General features: G+C 39.6%; 1 long non-coding RNA gene across 2 annotated transcripts; it reads left to right on the forward strand.

The window, feature by feature from the left end:
* Positions 1 to 1233: 1233 nt before the first annotated feature.
* LOC133657343 (uncharacterized) lies at positions 1234 to 13572 on the forward strand. Of its 2 annotated transcripts, XR_009827256.1 has the most exons (4): positions 1234 to 1319; positions 1735 to 1829; positions 13206 to 13310; positions 13450 to 13572. It is a non-coding gene; the product is annotated as an uncharacterized LOC133657343 (long non-coding RNA). The 2 variants fall into 2 exon arrangements; XR_009827255.1 differs by lacking the exon at positions 1234 to 1319 and having other exon boundaries at positions 1623 to 1829.
* The last annotated feature ends 2165 nt before the right edge of the window (positions 13573 to 15737 follow it).

Below are 15737 nucleotides of genomic sequence, written 5' to 3' on the forward strand. Positions count from 1 at the left end.
CGTGTATTTACATGTTCATGGTTTAATAGTATTATTGATCTTCTGTCTATCCATCCAGTCAGGTTTTTCTATCTGCATTTGAGACTGCTGCTATCACGTTGGCTACATAGCTAGGTTAGCTTCTATTTTTTTTAGCTTCGCAAAGCTGAATTATTAATCGTGTATTTACATGTTCAGTCACTGTGAATGTCCATTTCGTGTTCTCGACTCTCATTTTCAAGAGGATATAGTATCTGAGATAGTTTAAAATACAAATCTGTGATACACAATAGAAAAAGGAGAGAGTGTGGAATCCAATGAGCCAGCTTGTACCTAAGTTACGGTCAGAGCGAAAAAAGATACGTCCATCACTGCCTCTCAAGTCCTTCACTGTAACGTTCCTCATCTACGAATCTTTCATCCTCGCTCAAATTAATGGGGTAATCGTCACTTTCTCTGTCCGAATCTCTCTCGCTCCATTGTAAACAACGGGGAATTGTGAGCAGCACTACCGCTTGTGACGTCACGCTACTTCCGGTACAGGCAAGGCTTTTTTTTATCAGCGAGCAAAAGTTGCGAACTTTATCGTCGATTTTCTCTACTAAATCTTTTCAGCAAAAATATGGCAATATCGCGAAATGATCAAGTATGACACATAGAATGGATCTGCTATTCCCGTTTAAATAAAAAAAATTCATTTCAGTAGGCCTTTAAGTGTTTCTGATATTCTGTACTTCACATGTTGTACAAGTTAGTAGTAATAGTAATTTATTTTGGACATCTTAAAAACAAAGCAAAAAAAAGGAAATAATTTTGATAACATTACAGTAAGGTACAGAAATAGAAACATATTTTTCACAATGAAAACACATAAAAAATGTAAACAATGTTGTTTCTTTATACATAATTTGAACTGCTTGTAGTTCCACAAGATCTTTGAATTTCATTTATTTTTGTGATCCTTATATCATGCCTTATGAATGACCCTTATTGCTTTCTTCTGCAGGGTGATGAGTGGATATTGTGTGCTTATGGAATTATTGCCCCAAACTTCTGAACAGTTTTAACCTTCTCTACCTACTTATTAATATTTTTTTACATTCTGCAATTTCAGACGATCAATCAGAAAAGGTTATAAAAGAATATACCACAGCGATGGTAATATTGTGTAGTGAACTGTAATTACCCGATGTGGGCTGCAGATTGCAGTGGCAAGCATGCCTGCAGTATTAAAACTAATCTCAGAGGTAGCGAAGAAGACGAGTTTGTTCAAAGTCTTTCATAGCGCCGCTGCTATTACAATACACTTAATTTCAATCTGCCAGAAATAATTTATTTAGGTAAAAATATCACATAATAAAACAGAATAACAGATTAGCATGTTCGTATTGTGAGACGATTTTTCGTTGTTTTGTTGGTTAGACCGAATATGAAGCGTAGCGCCATAATTGTGAAGCCGCAAACCGGACGTGTATGATTGATATGAGAAAAGACTTTGACATGTTTTGACAAAGATCTCCGATAAAAGTGACTTTAGATTTCCCCTCTACCATCTTTGTTTCTGCTGAGCTTGTATTCCACCTTACTAAAGCAGTTTGAGTAACAATCTACATTTTATGCTTTCAATGCACTTAACTGTAATCTAAACACGGATGTGAAGCTTCTCCTCACTCCAAGCAGCAATGCGCGCTCAGCGTTCGATCCAATGATCTCGTCTCACGGCGATTGAAGATAAAATTGTCTTGTCTTGTCCAGGGAACGACTTGCCATGGCTTTGGATCTCAGATTTCCATGAAGTCCCCCTTTCTTTGTGCAGTTGTGCTAGCAATTTTGGAGCTTGTGGCTAAACAGTAAGTACACATTTCCCCAAACTACGGAATGTGCCGTGGGTCAAAAACATTAATCGCGCATTAAAAAACCCAAATGATTTAAATAGAAACTAATAGTAGTTTTTGCTTTTGTTTAATTATTGTGCACTAGCTATTTTATTTTGTCCAAAAAAGAATTGGATGTAGCATTCAATAGCTCAAATTTAGTAGATCATCTGATTTACAACAATACTAGCAAATTATACATTTAATAAAGTGAGCTTGGAAAAAATGTGTTATTGAGTTGACTTGATTTACTTTCTATAGAACATTTTTAGTTCTATAATCTATTACCAAAGTATGGGATCAGGACTCAAAATCAGATCGGATCTAAGACCATAAAATCGGTTCGAGATCGAAGGCCATAAATGTTGTTCGGGACATCTCTAAAGATAACATTCAAATCTGTGAGATTTGAGACAAGACGTTATATGTTGCTTTTGTTTACAATTAACAGTGTCTAGAAACTGTAAAAACCAGAACAATTAGTGTTGTTTTTGTGGCATCTATATAAAACAGAAATTCTTGCAAAGGGTTTAGAGAAAGTACCTTATCTGACTTGGGTAACTATTGCATGCAACTATAATACCAGGGACAGATGGCAGGAGGGGAAAGCCGTTTGACTGCGGACAGGGACATGCTTTACTAAGTGAGCTAAGTGAGAAGAATGCGTTGTGACACCACTCCTGGGCACCTTGTGAACAGCGTGACAGCAGCATGAAAGCGTCAACATGCCAGTTTTTACTGTGAACTCCTCTTTTGTGCAGGCCTGCCAAGACTCCCGACAGTTTGGGTTTGACTCGTACGCGAGTGCAAAGACTCACCCTGACATTTCTAAAAGTGCTGCTCCACTATTTCACCCTGAAAATTATTTTTTTCACATCGAAGGATGGAAGAAGAGTGGTGTCTGAGTGTGGCCAATCACACCAATAGATAGTGTGTTGCAGAGCTGTTGCATCATATCATATTCATGCAGGCAAACACCAGTGGTTGCATGTGGTGCGCCAGCTAAATTAGTTGATTGTGTTGACTTAGTGCAAAATCTCCCTAATTATGTAAATACTTTGTAATTTCAGGCAATGATGCATGTCATAGCTCAAACATAAGCTGCTTGTTTTGACAGAGTTATTATTCAAACAGAAAGTGACAAACTCGTTCACCTGTACACGCGATACTAAAACCATCAATCTTCTGTCTGAAATAAGCAGACTCCTAAGCAGAAAGTCTTCCTTTCAGCCACCAAGCTCTACAGTCTGGGTTGGATTGGTAAACCTGGATCAGGCTTGTGTGTAGGCAGAATGGTGACAGCTCCATCAGCTAATGAATAATATAACATGATGGCAGCACATGGCGTCTAACCATCCATCCATCATTTTTCTCCGTTTATTTATCTGGGCTTTCTCTTGGGGGCTAGCTCTGGTAAAAAATGACAGATACAAGATCTGGGATTCATTTATAGATTAGGTAAAAATTGGGGCTCAGGATCGAACTGATAACTATTGAGTCGATATTAAGAATTAGGACATCGCACCAATAATCCGATAACATTACAAAATAGCTCTGATTAAATAAAAAAAAACACTCTAGTGAGGCGAGATTACCCATAATGTCCTGTAGGTGGGTTAGGGTGAACAAATCAAGCGCTCCTTTAGGAGGTTCCAAACTGCCCAGAAGCTCACCAGACCTTACAGTGTAAACAAACATGGCGTCTATCATGCGGGACTTCTTTACTTCGTCAGAGATTGGACATTCTGCATACCAATCCAATCCAATCCACTTTATTTATATAGCACATTTAAAAAAACAATAGAAGTTTCACAAAGTGCTGAACAGAAGTTAAGACATACTAGATGTCATGTCTGTGATCATGTTTTGTTTAAGTTATGTTCTGTTTGGGTTTTGTACACTTAGTTCCTGCTTTTTCACTCCCTTGTTTTGTCCCCATAGCAAACATTAGTTTCACCTGTTTCACATTTTGAGTCACGCACCTGTTTCACTAATCATGTCACCAGTATTTAAACGTGTAGTTGCCTGGCGACATTAACTCTGATACCTCCATGATTACGCGTCCATGCCATAGTTCTATGATCTTTCCATGCTTGACCAAGTAAGTTTTGTTTCATGTCCTTAGTCTGTTTATGTGTTAATTTTGTTCATAGCCAAGTTTGTACTTCCGTCCTTGTGCGCGCTTTTCGTTTGTTCCTTTTGTTAGTGTTTAAAGGCCTACTGAAATGATTTTTTAAAATTTAAACGGGGATAGCAGATCCATTTTATGTGTCATACTTGATCATTTCGCCATATTGCCATATTTTTGCTGAAAGGATTTAGTATAGAACAACGACGATAAAGTTCGCAACTCTTGGTCGCTGATAAAAAAAAGCCTTGCCTATACCGGAAGTAGCGTGACGTCACAGGAGGAAGGATGCCTCACAATTCCCCGTTGTTTACAATGGAGCGAGAGAGATTCGGACCGAGAAAGCGACAATTACCCCATTAATTTGAGCGAGGATGAAAGATTCGTGGATGAGGAACGTTAGAGTGAAGAACTAGAGAGGCAGTGCAGGGTGTATCTTTTTTCGCTCTGACCGTAACTTAGGTACAAGGTCTCATTGGATTCCACACACTCTCCTTTTTCTATTGTGCATCACGGATTTGTATTTTAAACCACCTCGGATACTATATCCTCTTGAAAATGAGAGTCGAGAACGCGAAATGGACATTCACAGTGACTTTTATCTCCACGACAATACATCAGCGAAGCTCTTCAGCTACTGAGCTAACGTGATAGCATCTGGCTCAAATGCAGATAGAAACAAAATAAATAAATCCCTGACTGGAAGGATAGACAGAAGATCAACAATACTATTAAACCATGGACATGTAACTACACGGTTAATAATTCTCAGCCTGGCAAAGCTTAACAATGCTGTTGCTAACGATGCTGAAGCTAACTTAGCAACTTAGCAACCGGACCTCACAGAGCTATGATAAAAACATTAGCGCTCCACCTACGCCAGCCAGCCCTCATCTGCTCATCAACACCCGTGCTCACCTGCGTTCCAGCGATCGACGGCGCGACGAAGGACTTCACCCGATCACAGATGTCTGCTATCCAAGTAAGTCCTCTTTGTTGTGTTGCTACAGCCAGCCGCTAATACACCGATCCCACCTACAACTTTCTTCTTTGCAATCTCCATTGTTCATTAAACAAATTGCAAAAGATTCACCAACACAGATGTCCAGAATACTGTGGAATTGTTCGATGAAAACAGAGCAGTATGTATGGTGACACATTGGGTACGAATACTTCCGTTGCGGTCGTGACGTCACGCGCATACGTCATCATACATAGACGTTTCCAACCGGAAGTTTAGCGGGAAACTTAAAATTGCACATTATAAGTTAACCCGGCCGTATTGGCATGTGTTGCAATGTTAAGATTTCATCATTGATTAAAAAACTATCAGACTGCGTGGTCGGTAGTAGTGGGTTTCAGTAGGCCTTTAAATAAATATGTACTCACCTTCACGCCATGTCCAGTCCAACTTTACTTGCATCTCGGGAAAACAAACAACCCATAGTCCACGTATTGTCATTAGAAGAGTCAGTAATATAAAACATTTATCTATAAAAATAATAAATACATAAAATACATCAGAAAAAATAAAATACACTAAAATCACACAACTCTCATGCTGGTTTAAAAACCAAAGTGTAAAAATATGTTTTATGACGTGATTTAAAAGTCGTTAAAGAGGGAGCCCTCCGAATAGCAAGAGGAATATTGTTCCAAAGTTTTGGAGCCACAGCAGAAAATGCGAGATCACCTCTGGATTTTAAACGGGTTTTTGGGACGACAAGAAGAAACTGACCAGCTGACCTCAGAGACCTTGTGGGGGTGTACATTTTTGAAAGGTCTGACATATATTGTGGCGCTAATCCGTTAAGAGATTTAAAAACAAACAACAATATTTTAAAATGAACTGGGAGCCAGTGACGGCATGCTAAAATGGGGGTAATGTGTTCATGTTTTTAGTGGCAGTTAAAAGACGAGCAGCAGCATTTTGTACTAACTGCAATCGAGCGATTGAGGCCTGGTTCATTCCAACGTAGAGGGAGTTGCAGTAGTCCAAACGTGACGAAATAAATACAGACCATACTAAATGCCCAGCAAATACTCTGCCAGAAAGGAAAAACACTCAATTGCCATGCCGAAACACCGCTAGCATCCATGTCCCGAAAGCCACTGAAGACTCCTTTGTTGGCAAAAAAACTGCTCAAAGCCAGTCTATATGTCCTCCAGGCCAGTAGCACACAGGTAAGCATCGCAGGTGAGACACACAGCCGTTGTCTTTTATTTGAGTTCCACAGCCAACGTGCTGTTTGTCTGCCTTTGCTGGCGGAACCGTCAATCATGGACGCCAACACGTGGCAGAAAAAAAACGGGGACAAGTTTAATTACTTCCCTCTGAGGCAAGACGCCGCTGCAAGCAGCCAAAGGATAAAACAATACAGACATCAGAGTTGTAGTAGACCCTGTGCCCCACCATTACTGAAGACACTGGACCCCTGTCGGTCAGTACACCACTCAGAGCCATGGTTTGTACTACATTTGCTAGTGATCGCCACACTCCTGCATACACTAACAGATGGAATATAGGACATAAGCTTCACTGATTTATGGATGTGACGTTAGCTCTTTCTCAGTACTGATGTCATGTTTGGTTAGAACAAATGTACAGGTACCGTTTGTCAAATCCGCCATTGTTTGCCTCTTTTTTTACCACAAGTGTGCACAAACTACAGTCAAATCTACATTTAAGAAATAATATACATACGTTATTGGTTATTTGTTTTAGTATTGGTATCAGTGAAGCAGGAAGTTATTGGTAAAATGAATTGCTTACCAGAGTGAACAGTAGAGCTGAAACGGTTCCTCGAGTAATTCAATTACATAATATATTCGAGGAACTTTCGCTGCCTCGAGGCGTCGTTAATTTTTTTTAACGGCATTTTGCCTCATTTAGTAAACAGTAGTCAAAGCTCACTTTTCGCACAGACTGTTTAGGTATTGCACAGCGTGTTTACGTCACAGATAATACGCCCCGTGCACTGCACAACACCGCTCTTTTAAATATGCTTGAGTTTAGAAAACTTTTTCGCCGACATAATTTGCAATGGCAGACGCCGCAGAAAGCAGTGAACAGGAGCCATAGCAAAACAAGGGAATTAAGAAGCGACAAAAGTTGTCTAAGGTGTGGGAACACTTCACACTAAAATGGAAGGAAAACGCAGTTGTATGCAAACATTGCAAAGTGGAGCTCGCATACCACAATAGCACAAGTTCGATGCTGTAGCACCTGTCAAGAAAGCATTAGACTGAGGGACGTCCGGAGGCGAGGTACAGTAAGTCATCTATTATCAAATATAAACGCAAAAGTTGTGTTAGTAAAATAAATGTTATTCATTATGATAAGCAAGATGTGTTCTCTCACTCCTGCGAAGTCATCAAATGCCGCCAAAAGGTGTTGAAAACTAACAATGCTATCCGAGCTGTCGTGTTCAATTAGCTTTTCATTAGTAACCACGAAAGTAGTCGTGCAATGGTATTCAAGTCATGCAACCACATGCTACTTGGATAGCTTACACTTGCACCCACTATAGTCTCTATAGAATGTAAGAGTTCCAAGTCCTTGTTCACAGTGGTAGCACTTGTGTGCCAAGTTCCTGTCAGCCATATTGGTTCTGAATATGAATTTGCACATTTCAAATGCAGTATTAAAGGCACTACCTAATCCACTTTTTATGTTTGATATAATGAAAACTGTTCATATTGTTTTATTTTTGATACTAAGAATATAGTTTTATTTTAACTTTCTCAGGGAATATTAATTTGGAACTAGTTTTATATAAATGTTTTCATCTCAAACATGTTATGATGGCAAAATGAACATTGATTACTATTTTGCATGCAATGAATGCAGTGAACTGTATTGCATTCTTAAAATTTAAAACAGTTGTTGTCATTAAGTGGTTTGTCTTTTTATATTGTTTATGTATTGTTGGCAGGTTGAAAACAGCTCAGCGGATTTGCGTGGAGAAACCAACGTTTAAACGGCACCGTATAATAATCATCCAAAACGCAAGAGAGACAAGAACTTTGGTCATGCGGTCCCACCACACAGCACATAGGGCTGTGAGCGCACTTGTTTTTATTAGCACACACACATTGGCACAATCAACCACGGACGCATTTTAGCTGTGCGTGTCAGCCTTCAATAATGAAAACAGGCGTTTAGGAAATAAAAGACAATTAGGCCATACGCAATAATTGAGGGCACATCTTAACATGTATATATTAAACCTTAATTAAGCAAAACTATGATTTATTCGATTACTCGATTAATCGATCGGGATATTCGATAGAATACTCGATTACTAAAATATTTGGTAGCTGCAGCTCTAGTGAACAGGCCTTACTTTTACAAGCAAAAGAGAAAAATATATAGGGTTATGATTGCTATGCAATTTTCGGTGCACTCACTAATTAGTCCACAGAGCACAATGACAAGCCTGGATATCATATAAAAAATAATGGCATTTCCCTGCATTTCCTACAAGGAGAGTTGCTCAGAAAATAGGCAGATGAATTATAATCATTTTTTTCTGATGGCCCATATTCAATGGCAACAAACATGTTGAGAAGCTGAACTGTCATGCCTACTCTGCAGCCTTACTGATAACAAACATGTAAGCACCTCCAGTCATAATCAGAATATCAGACTGGAGCAAACAGGGTGAATAATTAATGCAATGTATTTTAAATTTGCTCATTTCAAATAGCAAAAAAAGTATGTTTTTTGCCTTCTTTGCCTGCGGCTGAATACTTCGCTTGCCTGGCACTGCTGCGTTCAGCTTTTAAAGCGGGATGCATGGCTCAGAGAGATGTTTTTTGCCAAACCATCACATAGGATTCGACACACAAAAAACAAACTGAAGAAACTCTGCATGAACTCCTCCAGCGCTGAGAAACGAGACATCAAAGCCATTTTACGAGGACTAAAAACATTGATATCTCTGAGGCAAGAGAGACGTCATTTGTATGTGTGGTGGCATTTTGTAGTAAAAAACAAACAAACAAACAGACATATTTTTCTCGGCAGAGGCGCCTTAGAGGCTGAAGGTTGTTGGCAATACTTTTCCCTGCAATGACACATGTTTATTCAGGCGGTCATACAAGCAGCAGATATCTTCTGAAATTTCCCATGGTTCATCCTGTGTCAGTGCCCTACAAATATATCTTGTCTGGACACAAGCATTCACATAAACTTCTTGTTAGAGGATGAGACCAGTATACATTCTCTTTGGGTCTTCTTTCATTTGTAGCCAAAATCTTGGCGAGTGTCCAGATTAGTCAATGCTCTGTTGTTTCTCAACATGTTCTGTTCTATACAGTGGACCATTAAGACTTAACATTTTAAGACAGTTATGATACTAAAGCCAAACAAGAATCCAGAACTAAACTGAAAATGGGATGAAAGCAAGGCGCTTTAGAGTCAACTCTGATGTATCAGTTGGTTGTGTGACCTTTGTTTTGGTAGTCATCCCAGTGTGTATTCTACTAAATTGTCATATCTCGTAGTCTCCCAATGGTCTAAATATGGCTGAATGTCAGGAACTTTTTGGTAAGGGTACCGAAGTCTTGTTTCTACCAGGTAGCACGATTCAGTTTGGTACAGAGATCTCTCTGTGATAAGTGCTATATAACTACATTTGACTTAGTTACTTACTTACTATGATATGACTTGCTAATTCATTTATCCATTGTTTTTCTTTACCCTCTGGACATAATTCCACCAGATGTAGGATGAACGAGCTGACAAATACCAACACATAGTAATGCACACTCACAATTGAACTTTTGGCACATTTTACTTATAACAATGTTGTATTCTTCCCATTGTATTTTTGCCGTGAATGAAAATTCTCTTAGGACGTCTTTTTAAGGGTTGCCAAAATGTAGTTATTTTTTCACAATCATTTAGAATGGAAATGCTACTACCATAGCTTCTTGCGGCCATGCCCTACCTTTCCAAACCCAATATTCAAACCTAACCAGCTTTTTGCCTACCCTCACATTCCATACCTGTCAACCTCCCGTTTTTGCCCAGTTTTTAACCGGTCCTGTTTTTTATTACCGGATTTTGTTCTGCGTTAAAAATGTATTCCTCTCCAGTACTGCTGCTACTGTAGCGATCGGGTCTGCTCAATTCAAGCCTCGGCAGCACTCGGCGGTGGGCTCATGGAAGGAGCGTGCGGCGAGTTGCATGTTACGTAACATGAAAGAGATGGATGGACATAAAGACGACAGCAAATATATCCCAAAAATTCAAACCTTGTGTAAGTATCTTGACAAATTGGACTTATTATTAGGGCATCTATGTGAACCGGGTATAACATTCCGGACACTTTGACTCTCCAACCGAAACAATAGCTTACCAGAGCTGCCAAGCCTCACGCTTTGAGCGTGTAAATCACGCGATGTAACCTATTCGCATGCCACACTTAACATGTTTTGCGTTTATCCCATTCACTACGCTACATTTGTTTTTTTCATATTATTTCTTCCTCGCGACTTGCCATAGTTGAGTAATTCTGATTGTTTCTGGGATTTGGTTCTTCCAATCTATGAGTTTTTGTGCCTAAATCTAGCCAACCACGGAAGGCACTACGCAAAGTAAACCAATTTGAAGTAATGTAAGGCATCTCTATCTTTCACACAAACCTCAGAGCAGTGTTGTCAACTTGCTCGCTAAATCTAGTATCTTTCCACCTCCTCTTAGTGACTTTCTTTCTCAAAAGCGATTAGCAACAAATCAAGTGACTTTTTGGGATGTTTCAGAGACATGAAAGGGTGTATTACTCCAATGTCCTAGACATACAAGCGGTGCTGCCGTGAGCCTTTCTTCACAGGCGGTCCCATGTCTACTGATTGTCTGCTCCTGGACAGCTTGTACTGAAAACACATTTCTCTGTACTTTTAAGTTCCATTACAGTTAGTGCAGAGAGCAGACGCACACCAATTCTGTGCAAAGCTGCTGCTCTTTTTGCCTTGGTTTACAAAGCGAAATGTAAATGTAAATGTTTCATCACTGTCACGCTTCAAATAAAAACAAACCTGTCGTTCATGTTAATGAGCCAGTCAATAGAAGTGGTTTATTCGTGAATATCATAACCCCTCATTCAGTCGTTTGATCAAATGTGATACTCTAACATTTAACAGTATAGTACAATTAAACTAAGAAACCAACAGAAGAAAATTTATTTAGAATTGTAATCATAATTTTCATTTTTTCCTGACTTTTTATCTCTCCCACCACGTTATATTTCTCTCCTTCAGCGTCCATTTTAATCAATTACGCAAAAGAGGCAATCATGTCATCTATCCCACATCAACCTTAAAAAAGTCAATGACTTCACTATAAAAGTGGGTGACATTGTTATCACCAGGAAAGATGAGGTCACCTACCTAGGTTCCATTCTAGAGGCTAATCTTTCCTGTGATAAAATGGCAACCAAGGTAATCAAAAAGGTCAACCAACGAACGAGATTTCTCTATAGAATCTCTTCTCTGGTCAACAAAAGCACCATGAGGATTCTAGCGGGAACTCTCGTTCAACCCTTTTTCGATTACGCATGCACCTCTTGGTACCCTAGCACCTCCAAAACCCTCAAATCTAAACTCCAAACATCCCAGAACAAGCTAGTCAGATTACTTCTAGACCTCCACCCCAGATCCCACCTCACTCCTACCCACTTCTCCAAAGTGGGCTGGCTCAGGGTGGAGGACAGAGTAAAACAACTTGCACTGAGCCTAGTCTATAAAATCCGCTACACCTCCCTGATACCGAAATACATGTCAAACTACTTCCTTAACGTAAATGACCGCCATAACCACAACACCAGGGGGAGCTCCACTAACCACGTTAAACCCAGATTCCAAACTAACAAAGGTCTTAACTCATTCTCTTTCTATGCCACATCAATGTGGAATGCGCTCCCAACAGGTATAAAAGAAAGGGCATATCTATCCTCCTTCAAAACCGCAATAAAAGTACACCTCTAGGCAACTTCAACCCTAAACTAATACCCTCCCTGGATTGTTAATAATCAAATGTAGATACTTTTTCTTATGCCTTCTGATCCCTCTCTCTCTCTCTCTCTCTCTCTCTCTCTCTCTCTCTCTCTCTCTCTCTCTCTCTCTCTCTCTCTCTCTCTCTCTCTCTCTCTCTTTCTCTCTCTCTCTCTATGTCCACTACTTGCTGTCCATATCCTACCAAGTCAGACCTACACTGTTCCAGTATTCATTTCTCTGTTCTCAATTGTTGATGACTGATGATAACAACCAAACCTTTTTCTGTTTCATTACCCTTGTTTGTTTTCTTAGTTGCCATGGGTGCTGATTTATGTCACATGCCTCTGATTAGTGGTCGGGATGCTCACCTCTCCCGGTCACTAATCAGAGAGCTATTTATTCCTGCCTCGCGCCACACTCGGTCTTGCAGTCTCGGAGTCATCCAAATTAAAACGATGCCCAACCCTTCTTATTACCTTTACCTAAAGAAGAGCATGCAGCTGCTAACACATCCTCATGATTTCTGTAACGTTCAGTAAGAAATTACATGAGCCAACCTGAAATATGTCTCAACTATAAGCTCTGTGAAGGACTCCAGAATTGTTTTTATTTACATTAATGCTATATTATAGAGTTTCTCTCTAGAAAATCTTATTTTAAAAAACCCTGCAAACTAGTGCACAATTGTGTCAAAGTTGATAGCTTATTGATTAGCAACCCACTCCTGCAATGCAATGGATGATTTATTTACATGTTTTATTGATGTTACAGCGATTTGTGATGAAGATGAAAATCCATTTTTTTTAACCAATTTTTCAGGGCAATTTACCATATTTTGAAATGCAAATATTGACAAGTATGTCACAACCTACTCTCTGCTGTCCCTCACCCATCGATATCTTAGTCCTGTTGGTCCAGCTGCGTAGTTTAAAGCCGACTCTTTGGTTGTGGTTTTGTTTTGGATTGAGTAAATCAGACATTCGTTACAGACAACCTGCAGGCGAGGATCATCAACTTTGTAAAAATCTTGAACTTGCTTCAATTGAGGAAATGGTACATGTGTCAGTGTCTCAGTACTAATGTTCATTTATCTTCATGGGCATAGTAAACCGTGGACAAGAATGTGCAATCATTTCAGTATTGGAGAGATTATCTTAACCAACATGTTCAAGTGGACACACTAGAAAACAATCCAATAATATAGTCTCTTGTGCATCCACCAGTGGGAGGCCTCTTACTGGGAAGAAATCTACACTTGACATCCAGGTTGCTAAGCTACCAGGCTCAACAATCGATGTTTGAGGAAGGATTTTAGTCAAATGTCAGATGTAAGTGTTCCCCAGCCTTTTTGACATCTTGTCTAAACCTGATGTGTCTCCTGGGAGGGCAACGTGATTTTAAATTCACACCCACGTCCACAGCAAGTGTTTCTGAGCAACAAGCAGCTAACGGTGTCTTTCTTTCTAGCCTCAGATGCTGCCGTGCTCCCTTATCTACGAGCGCCACCATACCTGAGTGTCTTTGGCAAGTCCTTATCATCCTCTCGACATGATCTACAGCACCTGCTGCCTGTCACTGATAGATGTAAGCAATACTAAATCCAGCCAGGCTGTCCACATCGCAGCCAGCATGCTACAAGATTCAGCAGGATTACATGTTTTGGAAGGGAAATCAATAATAAATCTGTGTTTTCATCAGCTATGTATCCATTTTTAATACTGCTTACACTCATTGGGCTCACAGGTAAACTGGAGCCTATACCAGCTGACTGGGGAAAATAGGTGGTGCACACCCCAGACTGGTTTCCAACCAATCACAGGAACAAGCATTCACACTCACATTCACATATTAATATTTATTTAGAGCCTCTAATTAGTTGTGGTACCTGGAAAAACCCATGCACGCACGGGGTAAACATGCAAACTTCATACTAAGTTGTACGGTATAACGGTAATAGTATAGTACCGCGATACTAATGAATCATATTCGGTACTATACCGCCTCTGAAAACTACCGGTCCGCCACCCCCCGCGCCCCTGTCGTCGTCACGTTGTGTTATTGCTGGTTTTACGAGCATATTCAGTAGCGCACAATCAGGGAGTACTTACAAGCAGACACAGTGTGTAGACAGAAAAGGGAGAACGGATGCATTTTGGCTTAAAAACTAACGATAAGGTGAAGTTATAACACTGAAATGCCCACCGGAAGAGGTGCTTTAAGACATGGCTAGCTCGCTAGCGGCTAAAGTCCATCCCCAGTCTGCAGTGTTTTAGCTACATCTAAATCACTAATCCACGCCTCAATTACGTCGATATGTTCTTATGTAATCTTCTTTCATTTAAAAAAATGTATATTATGTTTATAAACTCAGGAATTATGTCCCTGGACACATGAGGACTTTGAATATGACCAATGTATATGATCCTACAACTACTTGGTATCGGATTGATACCTACATTTGTGGTATCATTCAAAACTAATGTAAAGTATCAAACAACAGAAGAATAAGTGATTATTACATTTTAACAGAAGTGTAGACAGAACATGTTAAAAGAGAAAGTAAGCAGATATTAACAGTAAATGAACAAGTTGATAAATAATCAATTTCCTACCACTTGTCTGTAACAATGATGACAAAATAATAGAATGATAAATGACACAATATGTTACTGCATATGTCAGCAGACTAAATTAGGAGCCTTTGTTTACTTACTACTAAAAAACAAGTTGTTCACTATTTTATTTAAGGACTTAACTGCAATAAGAAACATATGTTTAATGTACCCTAAGATTTTTTGTTAAAATAATGCCAATAATGCCATTTTTTTGTGGTCCCCTTTATTTAGAAAAGTACCGAAAAGTATCAAAATAATTTTAGTACCGGCACCAAAATATTGTTATCGTTACAACACTAACCTGCACCGTGCCGAAACGTAGCATAGAAAACTGACACAGACTGTGCAATAGGAACGCTTTTAGTACGGGCATAAAAACGAAATAAGTTCATCATTAATCATGTTTTCATATTTAGTGGCCCTCAATAAATGTGACCTTATTGTATATGTCCTCAGTAGCGTAAAGCTACGCGTCATAATTATGTGTATATCTGGTCATCTTCACAAAAGCAAGCCTATATTTCTGGAGGGCAATGTACAGTTCATGACAAGGGTAGAGTGGGTAGCGAGTGTGTGTGGGTGGTGTGTCTCTGAATAAAACAGCATTGGAGGGGGCGGGGGGATATCGTGTCGAGCTTCTTAGTTAGAGACTGCTTGTGTTAATGAATAATTGAGCTGTAGTCAAGCGGGGAGCCATTTCATGAGCCCCTCTGTCTCCAGGTTAAAATTAGACCCTTCTTTTCATGCAGACATTCTATTTGAGATGCGACTGCCTCACAGCATCACACTTCTCTCTCCCACTGTCTCTGCTGCAGCCCACTTGTGCCTCTCACTGCAATAAGCCTCAGTCAACATGAGGAAAGACATAACCATGCTATGCAGACCACGGTCTTGTAAAAGTTTATTAGCAGAAGTTCAAGTATTCTTTGCCTTATTGAGATATTCAGGATGTCCCGCTGTTGCAGTTATATTAAAAAAAAGTTGCGTCTCTCATCTGTGTACCTCAGTGTTTTTCAACCTTTTTTCAGCCAAGGCACAGCACCAGCAGAAATCATTAAAAAACGAAACTCAGTTGACAGTAAAAAGTCGTTGACGCAATTGTTGGATATGACTTTAAACCAGACCTGGGCATTCTGCAGG

The sequence above is a fragment of the Entelurus aequoreus genome, linkage group LG09 (genome assembly GCF_033978785.1).
Source record: "Entelurus aequoreus isolate RoL-2023_Sb linkage group LG09, RoL_Eaeq_v1.1, whole genome shotgun sequence".
NCBI lineage: Eukaryota > Metazoa > Chordata > Actinopteri > Syngnathiformes > Syngnathidae > Entelurus > Entelurus aequoreus.